Source organism: Tachypleus tridentatus, unplaced genomic scaffold, assembly GCF_004210375.1.
Source record: "Tachypleus tridentatus isolate NWPU-2018 unplaced genomic scaffold, ASM421037v1 Hic_cluster_2, whole genome shotgun sequence".
Lineage (NCBI taxonomy): Eukaryota > Metazoa > Arthropoda > Merostomata > Xiphosura > Limulidae > Tachypleus > Tachypleus tridentatus.
The window spans coordinates 30,018,106-30,035,446 of NW_027467782.1; the positions used below are offsets into that span (position 1 = coordinate 30,018,106).

A 17,341-nucleotide genomic window follows, 5' to 3' on the forward strand; every position below is an offset into this window, starting at 1 on the left:
ACATTCAACTATTATTAAACTCTAGACAGTTAAAACTGATTCATTAATAATTATGGTATTAATACAGAGAATTCTCAGGTTATGTTTAATATATTACAATGATAAAAAACATCTATGGAGAGAAACTTTTTGGTAATAAAATCTACAACTGTTTCCAACTTCTGATCAAAACAAAATACCTACATAGTTCAAATAAAAATTAAATGAGTAATGAATATTATGTACATCTAACATATCACCATACTAATGATGATCAGAAGGGTGTCATGGAACCCTCAATGCAAGCAAAGTTTTTGCTATAATCCCAAACACAAGATTCAGCTGCTTAGAAGGTTTAATTTTGTTCTAAACACATACCTTAAGATAACAATGCAAAATAATCCTCATAAACAAATATATAATAATCAAACAATTTAACCAATACTAAAAATAAACTAACATTAAAGAAAGAAAAAATAAAACATTACTTTATTCAGAGTCTACAACTATTTATCATCTTACCTTCATTCTTTCTAAATTTGTATTTACACCTGTTAAAGGCTAGTTGAGAAATTAAATAAGACTTAACTTTTAATTTAAAAAATGAAACTTGACATCTTGGAGGACATGTCTTGGAGTAAGACATCAATAGTATCAGGTATCTTAAGGGCAACATATGACTAGGTAACTAAACATACAACTTTTAAGGTGGCTATATGTTTTCATTTTCCTTTTTTAAAAATCAAAACATGCATAATAATTATTGGAAAGACTAACAATTTATAATAAAGCAGTAGAGTGACATTTAACTTTGATTACTTTTATGTTCCACTTACTTTTCAAGCAGAACTACAGCAACTTGTGGGTTTACCCTTCAATACTTACTATTTTCTTGTCCATAGTCATGAAAGTAGGTTGCCCAGTCCCATGTCATGAAAAGATCTAGAAGTTATAAGAAAATATAACTAGAAAAATTCTACAAGAAAAATTCCAGTGCACCAAAATAAAGTAAACTGTTATATGTAAATTAACTAACAAAAATTACAAGAAGAAGGAATTGTACACCGTAAGTCAGAAAGTAATAATAAGAAATCAGTTTTAGTGAAAGGAGACTGATGGACTCTGTGACTAAACTAAAATAATTGGAAGATGTGATATCGAAAAATATATGTAACTATTTTACGTAGTGGAGTTTCCACAGTTAATACATCTTTAATTATATTTATTTGTTTGTTTTTGAATTTCATGCAATGCTACACGAGGGCTATCTGCATTAGCCATCCCTAATTTAGAAGTGTAAAACTAGATAGAAGTCAGCTAGCTATCCCTAATTTAACAGTGTAAGACTGGAGGGAAGTCAGCTAGCTATCCCTAATTTAACAGTGTAAGACTAGATGGAAGTCAGCTAGCTATCCATAATTTAACAGTGTAAGACTGGAGGGAAGTCAGCTAGCTATCCATAATTTAACAGTGTAAGACTGGAGAGAGGTGAGCTAGCTATCCCTAATTTAACAGTGTAAGACTAGACGGAAGTCAGCAAGCTATCCATAATTTAACAGTGTAAGACTGGAGGGAATTACGTACTTTACATTCACACTTAGACACAACTGGCTATCATCTGATCTTAACATTAGTAACAGAAGGTGTATTTAATGGGCTAAATATAAGCATTGGGTGTAAAACATTATTGTAACAAAGGCTTAGTTAAAACACTACTCCACTGAAACCCTTGGTAATTTTTATCTTACTTTTGTCTATACCTCAATGTTAATAAACAACTGAAAAAAATATAAATAAAATGCTATCTAACTTATCATGGTGCAATAAGTGAGCCTAGGGTATTATTTGTTTTATAATTAAGCTTAAAAATGTACTGTGCAATAACTTACTCTAAGCTCAATAAAGACAAAATATCAATTCTAAATCTAAATAATTTCTGAATTAAATTGTCTTGTTCTATCACCAAAGTTAACAAGAATAAAAAACAAACCAATATGTATATTAAACATTCACAACATAAATACCATAGTTGACCTAACAATATCAATTGGTAGTTTTGTTACAAAACAATGATATAAATTGTAGACCATTACTATTAAAACAAAGAAGCATGACACAAACTGTTTATTATATATATTAACACCAGAGGGACATTTAGAGTGTTCCTTCTACCACACACATTATACTCTTTAACACTGTAAATACCTGACAGCCATAAAGCTTCTTATTTCCAAAGAATGCAACATGTAGATCTTCAATGTTTTCAGTTTACTAAAATGTTTAGTTAAAATAAAGTTATTTCAATTTTAAGTCCATCTCATGCTACGTTTATCATTTTATAAAGTACTTCATAACTTAATGTTTCATGAAAAATTCAAAATCTTCCTATTAACAGTAAGCAGAGCCAATCTTTATACATATACTCAAAAGGTGATATACAAAACTAACTTTTATCTCTGTATTTCTATAGACTGATGGAACTTTTAGGTGAATAGGTCTATTCAGATACCAATAACTATTTTGAATCTATTCAATGTTACACAGCATGGCTTTCAAATGCATCACTAAACTTTTGGAAAAGAAATATCAATAACTAACATACTGAGCAAGAGCAAGAATTTAAACTGAACAAAATACACTATTCATTTCAAGCAGGCCAAACTAGCCTAACAATCCTTTGACTGTTTATGTACATGTAAAACTGAATGAGTGCTTAAATCTTTATCAGTACAACATATAACCCAATAAAGGTGACATAAAATATCTTAACTCGATTGACTATTCTTTTTTAGGATAATAAAGAGCAATGATTAGTAGGGCACATTACAAGTACAGATGTTGATGTCATTTATGTCAATAATAACAGAAGACATTCCTGTCATGTTTAGATGTACATAAAAGAATGTGTGCATTACATGAAAGATGGCAGTGACAACAGTTAAAAAATGTTAAAACAGGTTTCACAGAATAGAAAAATAAAAAAGGAATGGGAATTACAGAAAATGATAATGTAAAGAAATATATAGGAAACAATACTAATATATGGGAAATAGAAAAATTAATAAAAATATAGGTGATATTAATATACAGGTAACAAAAAACTAATATACGGGAAATAATAAAATGAATAGAAATATTGGTGATATTAGTATATAGGAAACAATCCTAATATACGGGAAATAGAAGCTGAGCCTTGAATACAGTACTGTAGTCCATATATAGAACAAGCAAAGCAGTGACAGCACCAGATCAGACCAACTTAATGTCAGCAAACTTGTTCCTGTGAATACCAACATGACCAGTTATCCAGAAAAACTGGATGTGAATAGAAGATAGAAGAAAAATAGGCCAGCCAGTGTTGAATATTGTGAAAATAAGGTGAGAATTAACACAAAGCGATTCTCTGACCAGTAGAGAGTGAAGAGAGTTGGTATAAATAGAACAGTGAGTGTACTGTGTAGCTTCGATATCATTCAGAACAAAAGAAATGCCATATAACTTGACAGTGAACACAGAAACTGTAGAGAGGATATTGTACAAAACCACCTAGCTGCAACAAACCATGGCAGATCCAATAGACTTAACTGATTTTAAACCATCTGTATAACTGGGAATGAAAGAATGGTTCAAAAGATGTTTGGCAATGAAAACAGTACAACCAAATGGAAGTATCAACCTTCCTCAGATGACTCAGAGAAAGGCAACAAACAGAGGTGGTAATAAAACATAGTGTGGTGGGCTGATTGATGGAAAAAGCAACATCAATCTGTGACATACTGAACTCAGTCAGCTTCACCTAAATATGAAGACCAAAGGGAAGAATGGCAGACTGTATATTCCCAAAAAGTATAACCAGTGGAACCCAGTGTACAGACTCTGAACTGGAGACATATGGAAAGACCCTGTTCAAGGCTGAAGTCTCAGATGGTGAATAGGGTACAGCATCTTCAAGGCCAAGGTCCTGGCAGAAACTTAAATAAGAGACAAATAGTTCAGTTTTGAACAAAAAATCAATCTGCTCCACAAGAGGTGAAAGAAGGGATCTGGATGTTGAAGATGTTCAGTGCCGTTGTACACTTTGTATTTCAGTCAGTTGGTTAAGTTTTACTACTGTATATATTTGACAATTACATCATTATATTGGGTCAGAAAGGCATTGTAAAGTAATAAAATCAAAAGCAGCCAATCAGGAAATGTTTAGTAAACTGAGAATGTGCTAAAATAAAAAATTGTTATTGCATTTTCACAATCTGCAATTATTTTGTATGTCCAACATTTGTTTCACTACTTTCATTACAGTTGGTGTTATGGTGGTGAAGATGAGAGAGCAAGTTTAGAGTTCTATGAAAAATAAATAAAATGATATTCATTAAGATGGTATTATAAGTAAGGTTAATTAAACATAAAAACCATGAAATGAGCACAATTAATTTTATTCTTAGCATGAAAAGTCACACTTTACACAGAATTACTTGACAGAGAATTCACAAATTAATGGATGAATGTTTTATGAAAGCAATTTACTTGAAATATAATTTCAGTTAATAAATGGCTTGTAACTTTTACATAAACATTTGGCAAAACTCATGATGATACACTTTGTATATTTAGAACATTTCAGTAGTTTATGTAGTTTCATGGTTACATGGAGATTACAGAACTGGTCAGAATGACCAAGCACACATACAGGTTCAATAGAATATAATTTAATTGATAAAGGAATGTGTATGTGGATCACAATCAGTAGCCTGAATGTTTTTGTTTGAAGTGCATTTTTTTAAATTCTTCAGATACACTTGCCATTTTGGAAACTTCTAGTAAGCCTAATTTTCTTTTCACTTTTGATAAAACACCACCAGTGACTTCATCAGGAAAACTGCTCTTGATTGGATGCTGTAAAAAATTACTTTTCATAAATGTACTTGCTACAGTTAATTTTAAACATGAGTGAGGAATAAAATCAGGGAGAATGTTTATAATACATAATATAAAGTTTGTTTTTCAATGGCCCATAATTAATCTTTTTGTTAAAATACAGTTTACTACTAATTATTTGGTATTGGAAACTTTTGTATTAAGGTGGTTAATTACCTCAGACACATTTCAGTTACATTGTTAACCATACTGTTGGCAAGTCTTTCTGCAATTTTATTTCAAATCTTATTTCTTTATTGAAGAAATTATAATAAAATAAATAGATTTTATAATCTTAAAATCCCTTTCTATGGGAAAAGATTAAGTATGGAAAATCTTAGTGATTTACATAAAAAACATAATTAAAGAAAAAGTTATTAATTCAAATTCTGTTAAACATTCATGAAACAAAAAGTAACTTCTGAATTACAAGGTGACGAGTGCCTGCAGGATCAAACTACTTCATAAGAAAGATAATCAATATATCTTGCTCTGATCCACCAAATACTTATGAAGTGGTGTACAACTTTGGTCTTCATGCACAAGAAGAAATAGTGATGTATAAAGGACTGTTCAGAGTGATGCAACTTAAACTGATTATCAAGTAAAAACGAGGAAGTTATCTTTCTATTCAAGCCACTAGTTGGTCCTCGATAGTCTTCACTTGAAATATTGTGTGAGCTTTGTCTGAGTAATGACACTGATTTGTTGTAAATTGTTCACACCACAGCTACTAAAATTACTCCAGGAAAGGAAAGGTTATATTAAGATCTCTTTATAAAAGATCAACAGACAAGGTTTTCAGTATGTTTAAGTGGGTGATACTAATGAATCAGGGAGATAATCCTGTCAGTGTACTATGTAGTGCTGGATTGTGACTCTACACCATATTTTATGCACAATATCTTAAGGAAGATCCAGAGGCATGCTCTCCCAGAAATATTTAAAATCAGAAACACCATTCTTTCTATTTTCTGGTCTCTTTTAAAATAAGGGTATAAAAAGTGATTAAATTTGCAATGAACATGTGATTTTGTGTTTCCTTCATTAGGTGTAAAACAACTTTTCATAAATGTTATATCTTTTCTCCTTTTGTAATGTGAAGATGCCTTTTTTGTGGGGGAGTGGGTGGGGTGGTTTGATTTACTGACTGAATACGAAACAACATGACTACATTTAATTTCGTATGATTGAGTAGAGAATGCCCATTAAGTACATACTACTGACCATACAATCTACATTACATTTTTCTCTCTCACAATAAAGTATTTAAAATGACTTTAAAACATATTCCTATAATTAAGAACATGAAAAGTTCAGTTAAAATAATGTTGATGACTGAAATTTTACAAAATAAAAAAGCTTGTTGACAAGAAATGTACAAAACCAAAGAAACTAGATAGAATTAGGTAGATTCTCTGTTTTCAACTGAAATACGTGATTGACTTACCTGGCAACTTATGAAAAGCATGTTAAGAGCATTAAAAAAAAGAAGAGAGAGAGAATAGACTTTATTGAAATATATAAAATATTCAGGAAGGATGAATGTGTTGTTATTTCTTGTGATATATCTAAAAACCAAAGGATAAGAATAAACAAGTTTAGGATTTTAAAAAGACACACTAGATTTCAGGTAAGACCAATTTTATCCTCTTAACAAGGTGTCATGCATAAACAATAAATTATCACTAGCATTAGTGTACAGCAACACCTTGCAAGATAGGAATAGACTCCAAGAGTGCATCCAGTGGCAAAGACAGGGTGGGCACATGCTAATCAACCAACAATGCCACCCCTACATGCGCTCATCCATCACACAGCCTGTCATTTCTGTACAAAAAAAAAATACTGAAAGGTAACTGTATTGGCAGGTTACTGGTATATTTCCTGTAAGGAAAGACATGCAGAGTGGTAGGAAGCAATCTGTGTTTTGATGTCATCCAGATTACAACGTAAACCTTGACAGTTCCATTGTATCAAGTTGGACATAATTACTTATGTGCAGGTCCCTTCTGTTTTCGTCCATGTCTTTTGTTCTTTACTGTCTTTATTTGAGGGAGGTCTGTCAACCTCCATGGATCCTGTCCTGGGTCGATTGGGTAGGTCTATGCTGTTTAAAGAGGATTCCAGTGACTGGGGACAAGAACAAATGATCCTTTTGCATCTTGTGGTGGGAGAAGATGATGCACCCAAAGAAATGCCTGTACCCAGAACCAGAGGAAGTGGATCTTGGGATTTGTTGGAATGTATGTTAGGGACAGAGATGGATGTTAAGCTAATTCATCAACTTTTTTAACAATGCAGGTCAAAATCCTTTTCATTTGGTTTGAGAATGATTCTTTTGGAGACACAGAGATATCTGTCTGCACTCCCACTGTAGTTGTGGGATGACATGCAGCAGCCATACATCTGAGATGAAGTGCTGGACAGCAATTTTCAAGCCTCAGGATAAGTAATGTTATGAATCGTTTTCAAATGCTGCATCTCTTTTTCTTCTAACCATTCTGGGCAAGAATGAGCACAGTTCAATGAACCACAACATGACGTCTTTGAGCGACCGAAACACTGACACTGGAAATATCTGAGAGGGTTTGTAACGTATGGCTATACCCTGCAATTAAGATAACCTGCCTTGATTGTGGCAGGTTGATGTGGTAATATAAATATCAGAAAAAGGATGTGTTACACTCATACTGGTGGAGAGTTGTTGAATGCTAATTTACACATGTGGCATACATGTGTAATTAGATAGTAATTCACAGCTAGTAGTGAGTGACAATCTGTGCACGAGAAGGAAATCATATGAAAAATAGCTATAACTGTGAAAAAGGGTGGGTAATTGCACTGGAATTTCAATGTGTGTTTTTTCAGTAAAAACTTTACATGTTATGTTATTTTCTTCATTCTAACTCTACACCTCATACACCATGAAAAGAAAATATATTGTCCTTTTTATTTTCAAGAATGACTTCACGACACATTTGACTATCTTAAATAGCTTTAAGCCCTTTACAATATATGTATATTTATGCTTAAATTTTATTGCTCTTTGAACTGTGTCTAACTAATGATATCACCACACAAGTTGTGAACCACTTTGTAAACATGTAGCTTACGTTACCTGAAGAAATTATGTAATGCATTGGTTACTAATGAGCATATCACAGGAAAACGTTTTTTTTTATTTATTTAACCTAATCTGAAACTTATATTTTATTTACCTTTATAATAATAAATAATACACGTGAAAAACTAGAAATATAGTACTTACCTGGGTCTTTTTTTTATCAACTCTTAATTAAAACTATTATTATAATGGTATTACTGCACTAAATGATTTTTAGTTAATCAAAATTGCAACAAAGAATACAAAATAACATGCTAAAAGCACATATTGTCCTAGGACTATCAAAATTTTCTGGCTTTCTTACCATTCAGTAAGACTCAATAAAAATTTAGCTAAACTTGCCAATGTGTTTCCTGTGGGAATAAAATTTGCACTGGAAGCAAAATAAACAAACTCCTGTACAGAAAATTATGTAATATAATATTTGGATTTCTGTTGGTTAAAAGTAATATAGTTTTAAATATCAAAGAGAACTAAATATTGGAAACTTGTGAAAGAGAAAACTTAATTATGGGTATGGCTAAAGGGACTTGATTTTCTAGTTTATAGCTCTGTAACCAAATAAGATTGAAGGCTATAAAAAAATTATACTTTGTCTGAGTAATAACAATATTATAATGAGCAACTTATGTCAAATTTTGTAGTTCTTCAAGAAGTGGTCAATGAATAAGAGAAGAGGAAATACTTAAAATGCAAATATCACAATTCTGAAACAATGGAAAATTGAAGACATTTTTAAATGTTGTCTTATAAAACTAGGAAATTAAAACTATAATTTCCAAATTTATTTTACAAGCTAAGTTTTGTTGCCAAGTTTATTTACCATGATAATAAAAGTAACTTTATTAAATTTTGAATATAACTCAGTAAACTCTCATGACATGCCTCTAGCAATATGATCAATGTAAGTATGAAAGAACAAAAGCCCAAGCACTGACCCTCAGGTACTCCATAATTAACAAGCGTACAGTTTAATTGAGGTACTCAAGTGATCAATGTTTTTTGGAAAGTTTAAATAGTCTCAAACCAGGTACTCTACATGGAAACCATAAATATGTAAAAAGCCACTGATCATGCGAGTACTTAGTTAATACACTGAACTTTCAGAAAAACGTCATTCACATACTGGTTGACTTGCCAAACCTTTATCTTTATTTATAATTACCTTCACTTTCATTTCTTTCATAAATTATCCGATATTTCCAGCTGTTATTTCATTCAATTGATCCAAAATAACAGTTCTTTTCCAATAAATGATAAGACTGATACGATATGCATGTTCACGTAATGTAGGAATTTTACCTTTTTTTCTCAACATTTTACTTATGTTTATTCATTTTAAATTTTAGGTTTCTTTCACTTTGATCAATGTATACAACAAAGTTAAAACTATAGCTTTCCAAAATTCCATCAGTAACAGCCTTTTATTTACTAGTATTCTTCAGCTTTCCTCACTACCAAAGTTAGAATAAGTTGACTAAATTTCATTAAACAATGTTTATACCCCATTATGACAAGAGGGCACAATGTTAAAATTTAAAAAAACAATGGCAAGGTACCAACAAGACTTATTTTTATATCAGTGTGATTGGTTTATGAAATTAGTTATTGTTTGCACTAGTGAAGGTCAGTACTTACAGAGAATCAACTATATAACTATTCAATGTATTGTATTTATTTCCACATTCCATCACTTTTCTCTGTATTAAGTCATCTACATCTATTCTTCACACATGTTAAACTGAAGATGAAAAAAGTCAAAAACAATATTCACTGATTATAAAATGATGGGAATAAGAAAATGTATTATAAATTAAAATATACATATACAAAGACATTCTCAGTTCCTATTACGCCTTATTCAAAACTTAGATAATTTAAACTTAAGCAAATTACTTAATTATTAATAAAGGCATCTTAAATTCCAAGACTCAATTAATAACCGAGTGTGGTATGTGACTAACATTGAAATTTTGGTCTGTTTATATATATATATATCACCATTCATTTTGGTTAGTGTTGCTGTTTAATTACCTTAACATGCTAATAAATAAATGCTGGTTAAATTGCTGAATGGTACCAAAATTTTTTTAACAAACTGAATGACAAGTTACTTGAAATGTTTAAACTTTTTAAAGTTACATGAAACTAAGCAGATACTAAATACTATAGAAATTAACTTACTTTTCACTTTCAAGAGTGTCCTCACATACATTCAAAATCATAGAATCTTGGCAGATGGTTCAATTCACACAGACAATGCCCAGCTTGTTGAAGCTTGTTTCTGTTTGTGCAGATAGTCATGGCACAACACCACTGATATAATACAAAATTCTGCTTTACCACATGTAAGAAAGGAGTGTATTATCCAATGTAAACTTTTAGATAGGCTAGAATCATGATTTATCTGGGTGATAAAAACACAGCATTAGAACATTTAAACATGAGGTGCTGCTCAACACAAGTACTTGTTTATAAAAAGTTATTCTGCATTTTCAAAGATTTTGTTGCTCAAAAATTATATCACAATGATCCATTCACTTAACCTGAATATGTAGATGAAGATCAAAGTTACAAAATAGTAGGTTATGCTCTAATTTATATATATTAAATGAAAAGTGTCATTTTTATATCTCACTTTTTGAACAAATGTAATACTTTTTATTTACCTGAAAGAAAAATAAAGACACTAAAATATAACTACTTTTTTATCTTTAACCCACACATCAATTTTAATACTTACACAAAAAGACACAGCATAGGATTTGTTCACAAGCACACATCGTTACTCAGTATTTTAAGTTTGGTATTAAATCTTTCTTATACAATACTTAAAGGAAAATTTCATACAAACAGAGGCTTTAAAGAAGTTTGATTTTTATTTTGTTGTTGTTTAATAAATGTAACAACACTATCAACCTTATAATAACATTACTTGAAAACAACAGACAGCTGTCAGTTAGGTTTGCACTCAGCTGAGCCAATTTTCTATCACAGTTAGCTTTAGAAATCTCTATACAAGTCATACTTATTCACCAAGCTGATATCATATCTCTTACTGTACACAAATATTGAAAAATTTGTTTACAAGGAATTTTCCAAACATGAATTCAAATGTCATCAGTTTAAGACTATGATATGAAATGTCAACTCTATATATTTCATTTTTTTACACATTTTACTAGTAGGATAATATTATTTGTGAATATAGATGTCTGTTTACTGCATACAATTATGAATAAGAAAATAAAAATTTAATTTGTGTTTCAATTATGTCTGTTGTATAATTTTTTTTTTAAATTCTGTTCAGAAACTAAATGTTTTGTTTGTAATTAAGCACAAATATACACAATAGGCTATCTTTGCTTTACCCACCATGTGTATCAGAACACAGAACCAATTTTCTAGCATTAAAAGTCCACACACTGTGCTGCTGGTAATAGTGCAAGAATTCTAAGAACTCTGTTAACAAGTGCAAAAACATGAATAACTCATTCAAACTTTTGACATAGGGGTGTTATAAAGTCATTATGCTGTTAACAAGTACATAAAAAGGGATAACTGTTTGAAAATGTGATAAATACTCATAATACCAACACTGCTGTAAGATTATTGGAAGTTACACCTTTTATAGTAAGAAGGAATATTTTAAAAACAAGTACAACATTTCAATCTCTCATGCAATCATTCTCAAGAACAAAAGTTTTTATGATAAAGAATGTTCCAGTAATTATATCAACACTCAACACCCTTAAAATGTGTTTAAAGAACTTTTAGAAAAACTATCTATATTCGCAGCCAAATATTTGCTTTTTGTGGTTGTATAAGAAATGTAAGTGAAGTATTACAACTCTAAATACTTTGGTACTTTCTAATAATCAACTACAGTTCGGAAAGAGTAAGTACAGTAAAAATAATTTCCACCAGAATAACTCTAACTGAAATTTTCATCTTGAAAGGCACCTTGGGGGCTGAATCAGTAAATAAACAGATCAATCACACCTAGAATTCCCTGTTCTTAATTTTATGACAGCATGTTCCCTTAAAATATCAAAAAATATTACAAATAATCTTTTCCATATTTTGAATCCTTAGCCCCTATATTTTCAGTGTCTTATCAAAAACTCTGAGAACCACAGTAAACCCTTAAAAAGTATAAAAGCTAAAATATTTTCTATTTAAATGCCCTATTTACATTCCATTTTCATGGAAGTGTGATCCACAATTGTTTTTATCCATTTTTGTTAATAATTTTACCCAGTTTGTCTGTAATTCCTCCTTATTATCAAAATTCAGATTTTCTTATTACTACTTCCTTTCAATGGACTGTATCAATAACCTTTTATTGATGAGTCAATCAAAAATGTTAAACTCTATGTGTTAAACAAAGAAAATACTTTTACTTATTCATGTAGTCTAACAAAAATGTTTATTACCCTTGTAATTCCTGAATATTTTAATTTGGACATGAAGCATGGTCCTAACAAATCAGAAATCAGGAAGTTTCATGGCAACAGATACACAAGAAACAAGCAACTGAAAAAAGACAAATAAGATTAGTAGCAGCACAAGATAATCACTTGGTAGAAAAATGCTGTTGATACTCATAGTGCAAGTACCAGTTTTGAAGCTAACATCTAAGCACGATTCCATGATACAAGGTGCTTCTAAGAGAAAATCTGGACATTTGTATACTTTTGAAGGTACCGTACCAAAGAAAATATCCACAGTGGTAATATGTTTGTTAATATGGACAATCTATCAGAAGTAGCAAGGGAGTTTTGTAAGTGTTTCTGAGAGATTGGTTGGTTGGTTGATTTAGTGTTTTATAGCACAAAGCAGTTAGGCTATCTATGTCAAACATCCAGTAAAAAGTTAAAAGTAAATTTAGTAAAATTCATAAAAGGAAATTAAGGTAAAACAAAACAATATTTAAAAAACAACACATAAATAGCATAAAACCAAAGTTTACATCAAATCTACAACATTAAGAGAAATACTACAGTAATTCAAGTTGTAAAGAACTTTCTGTAGTATAACTGTAATTATCATAACTCACCAGGAGGACAAAGAGGTAAGTACAAAAACCACCATAAGTCACCTAAAGTTGGCCTTTCTAGTCCTGGTTCCAAATTACTTGACATTATGGCCATCTTCAAAAAGGAAAGTAACAAACAAGTTTTAAAAGAAGTGTAGCAAAATTATATCCAGGATAACTAATGGGTAGTTCAAACAGCAGAATTAGTCTCCTGAAGTTGGCCTTTCCAGTCCTGGTTTCAAGTGATTTAATTTCACAGCCAGTTTCTAATTTCAAATCATTTACATATACTGTGATTTTCAAAAGGGAGCCACATTAAAAATGTGTAATGTATATATTAAAAAACTTAAATGGCATTAAAAAGATTAATGAACTTTATTATCCATGCATGTCAATAAACTAGACATTAAAGCATATTTATAATTGAAAGTTTTATACTATCTGATACAGAGATGCCAACTATTTCAAATGACTGAGCATAATGATTGTAGACAGAACCCTTCGACAGTTTCAGTCCTTTTAGATTTGCCAGAAACAAGACAATCTGGTGAACGAGGCCTTTTTTAGTCCAACTAGTGAACGATCGCATTGGTGTTTCTATGCCGCTTAGAAAATAATAAATACCCATCGAAACGAGCGCTGATTGGCTGACAAGTACTGATGACATAACTATGGATTCCCCCACGTACCCAGTAGGAGAAGCACTGCACTTAAACTATTGGTCGACATGAGAGATACAAATATTTTTTTTATTATTTCAAGCACAAACATGATTATTGCAAGTAGCCATTTGGACTATGTCTTTTATTTATTAACAAAATTTATTTGTATTTTACTAGAAATTTTCTTTTCCCCCCTTTCAAGTCCTGGGGAACAATTTATCACTTTGTATTGGTCAAAATAATATATAATTTGGGAGTTGCAACAAGTTGTAATATTTGTCTGTATGAGCATATAGTTGTAATGTATACACCAAAATCGTAATGATTACGTTCAAATCATAATGGTTGGCATCTCTGCTGATGTTCATGATTTAATTTGTTAGGTATGCAGTTTTGTGCTCAGAAGCAAAAAAAGTAACATTTTTATTACTTGGATAAATAAAATTACCAAAAATAGAGAAAGTTGTTTTCTCTATTTGCAATTAGTTTATTATTATTGTGACAATTGATTAAGTCATAGTTTTGATTAAACTGCACAAAACTAATCAATGTAAATACTGCCTGAAGGTAACCAAATAAATTTTCCAGTTTTAAACAGTTCTCTCAGTTGTTTGGCATACAAGTGGCACTACAATACATGCTACAACAACGTGAAGAGGGAAACTTCAAGTCATTTCTGCCAAGACCACAAATTATTTGTATACACTGGAAGGTTATATTAAATAAACAAGCAATACTGTCATCATAAACTGAGACAAGTATCTTAAATAATGCAACTTTTTCATACGTATGATGTATGATTCGGAGTCATAATCTATCTTTTCTTCAAAGTTTAGGTATCAAATATGTCCGCATAATGAAGATATTCTAGTAAGCGCAGATTAATAATATATTATTGTGGTGATACATAAAAAATTTAATTAACAGGAATCAAATTATTAACGCTAACTACAAACTTCAATGACGACACTCACAAATTACATCCTAACTCAAGCATGCCGCCATATATTCACAACTTTCACCTTTGAATTGGTTTCGCCAATGACAATCAAGTAGCGTTTGTAACGACTCTACATAAATTACATTTTAAAGAAGTATAAACAAAATTAATAAATGTGTTTCTTTTGAATAAACCTATTTGTAAAATTTAACTGATTTGAAAACAATTAATATTAATAGATTTTTTTCATTTTCAAACTGTGAAAAGTGCACTACATACACATAAAATTGCACATTTTTTCTGACAAAGTTACTTTCAAAGTTTGGTTTGTTTCAGAAGTTTTCATGCAAAGCTAATCGTTTGTTTTGGAATTTCGCACAAAGCTACTCGAGGGCTATCTGTGCTAGCCGTCCCTAATTTAGCAGTGTAAGACTAGAGGGAAGGCAGCTAGTCATCACCAGCCACAGCCAACTCTTGGGCTACTCTTTTACCTACGAATAGTGGGATTGATGGTACATTATAACGCCCCACGGCTGAAAGGGCGAGCATATTTGGTGTGACGAGGATTCGAACCCGCGACGCTCGAATTACGAGTCGAACGCTTCAGCCGGGCGGTTTGAAATGACAGGCTACAGTTTGTTTATTTAATTTCTTAATTTTGTGCAAATCTATGAGAACTATTTGCGCTTGCATTCCCTTAGTGTCAAGTTTTGTGTTGATTGGTCAAGAAATGAGGAAACATGGAAGGAAAATATATTCAATGATAGTTATTATTTCACTCGACAATAATATTTGTAAATGTTTCAGTATTATTGGCTGTTGTCGTTTATTGATAAAACAATGCATGACGTAACAATAATTAAAAGTTAATGCTTAGATACGGAAAGACAAACACGTTTATGAAATATAGTGACTACGTGACAAGTCAATGAACGACAGCAATTAAAATAATCGGAATCTGGGAAATAAGAATCTCAAGTGAAATAAGTTGCTATAGCTTGATATTTTGCCATGTTTCCTGAAGAAATAAAAACAATACGTTTGAGTATCAATGGAATCAGACACAGGATTCCAGTTGAAAAGCTCTCCAAGAGTGAAATAGACAGTTCCCTTACCACTCCAGCACGTCAACGACCTTGGCATCTGCCTAAAGATAAGAAATATCAGTTTCAAGGAGGTGGGACCATATTCTCTTTCTTTATTCATTATATAAAGACAAAACATTTCATTGTTCCTAGAAACGATGAGAGTATAAATACATTCCTTCAAGGAATTAAATACTATGAAACTGAACTGGCAGAAGTTCTTGTTTCACAAAATCTCACTCTTCAATTTCAAAAAGAGCGTGAGGATGATTTCATCAGCTGTATTGATGAAACGTTAGTGTTTCAAACGGAATTTACTGATCGTGGATACTTTATTACGATTTACGGCTCAAAAAAAAGTTTGATGGAAATTTTACCAAAAGTGAAACCAAAAGCTGACAAACAATTTATAAATCTTGGATGGAAGGTGTCCATGTGTTTTAAAAAGTATTACAAGTTTGTAAAAGCATTATATAATTGCATTCTGTTTCAGTCTGTGTCAAGACAAGGATACACCATCACGTGTTCTTCTGAGTGGCGCAATAGATCAACTGAAAATTTTACAACCCAATGGTTACTTTACAGACAACGCATCATTTGGGAAGAACAACCAAGGCCAAAAACGACTAAAATTAAAAATGCAGTTCACCGTATTTTTAAGATATTGAAATTTTGGAAAACATAAGTTTTTTTTTTTTAATTTGAATTAAACTTAATGGTTACCAGTTTCAAATTTACGTGTGCTATTATTATTAGAATTAATAGTTTTTGCTGATGTTATTTAAGAACAGTACAATCTTCATGACTGCTTCCTTGAAGTTCATAGCTCTATGTGAAAAATTGATATTGATGTTAAAATTACTAATTGAATAAACGTTTAAAGAAGAAATAAAATAATGTAAAATTTATGTAATTTAAATAAAAAACAGTTTCGGAATTCTACTATTCCTCATTCTATGTAGATGCAAAGTCTTTTTTGTGTCTGTCGCTCGAAAAAAGATTATTTTGAAAAGACACACGCGTGCGTGTTTTTCTTGTAGCAAAGCCACATCGGGCTATCTCTTGTGTTCGTCGAGGGGAATCGAGCACCTCATTTTAGTGTTGTAAATCCATAGACTTACTGCTGTCCCAGTTGGAGATTACTGTTAAATTTCCGAATAAAAGATTCTTCGAAAGTTTTTCCTGAAATTGTTATGTATAAACAAATATTCAAAGAGTAATAAACAAGCTGCAGAACCTACATTACGATATCTTACACAAGCGATTTATATTAATTCATTCTAATTTTTTAAAAAATGTATATTTTGTACATATTAGAAGATCGAAGGTTTGAGATACAATATGTCGCTGAACACGATTTGTATCTTTAGCTATGGGGGTAATTTTAGAGTGGAATCAATCCTTTTATTTGATTTAGAGTAGATAGGTGAAGACTGATTTCATTCCTTTTGGTCAGCAGCTCCAAATTAGATGTGAATATATCTGAACCTTAACAGTCTCTGACACCAGGATCATCAAGGAAGATATACGAAAGAAGGATCTTCAAAGAAAATCGTGACACAAACATTAGGCTTATTCACTTCATTTAAAGTTGGA

General features: G+C 31.2%; 1 protein-coding gene and 2 long non-coding RNA genes across 7 annotated transcripts in view; 1 reads left to right on the forward strand and 2 right to left on the reverse strand.

The window, feature by feature from the left end:
• LOC143243033 (uncharacterized) overlaps positions 1 to 16,258 on the forward strand; it is a 233,121-nt gene extending 216,863 nt beyond the window's left edge. The window contains exon 7 of the long non-coding RNA XR_013023779.1: positions 16,239 to 16,258. This is a non-coding gene — a long non-coding RNA (uncharacterized LOC143243033). The remainder of the gene's footprint in view (positions 1 to 16,238) is intronic.
• Positions 1 to 17,341, reverse strand: part of LOC143243032 (prolyl 4-hydroxylase subunit alpha-1-like) — a 273,473-nt gene that overhangs the window by 17,766 nt on the left and 238,366 nt on the right. The gene's annotated exons all lie outside the window — the stretch shown is intronic.
• On the reverse strand, positions 26 to 14,755 carry LOC143243034 (uncharacterized). Of its 3 annotated transcripts, XR_013023791.1 has the most exons (5): positions 14,695 to 14,755; positions 13,080 to 13,173; positions 10,205 to 10,336; positions 4,780 to 4,872; positions 26 to 921 (listed from the first exon to the last, which is right to left on the reverse strand). It is a non-coding gene; the product is annotated as an uncharacterized LOC143243034 (long non-coding RNA). The 3 variants fall into 3 exon arrangements; XR_013023789.1 differs by lacking the exon at positions 26 to 921 and having other exon boundaries at positions 3,678 to 4,872; XR_013023790.1 differs by lacking the exon at positions 26 to 921 and adding an exon at positions 12,457 to 12,556 and having other exon boundaries at positions 3,678 to 4,872; positions 13,080 to 14,748.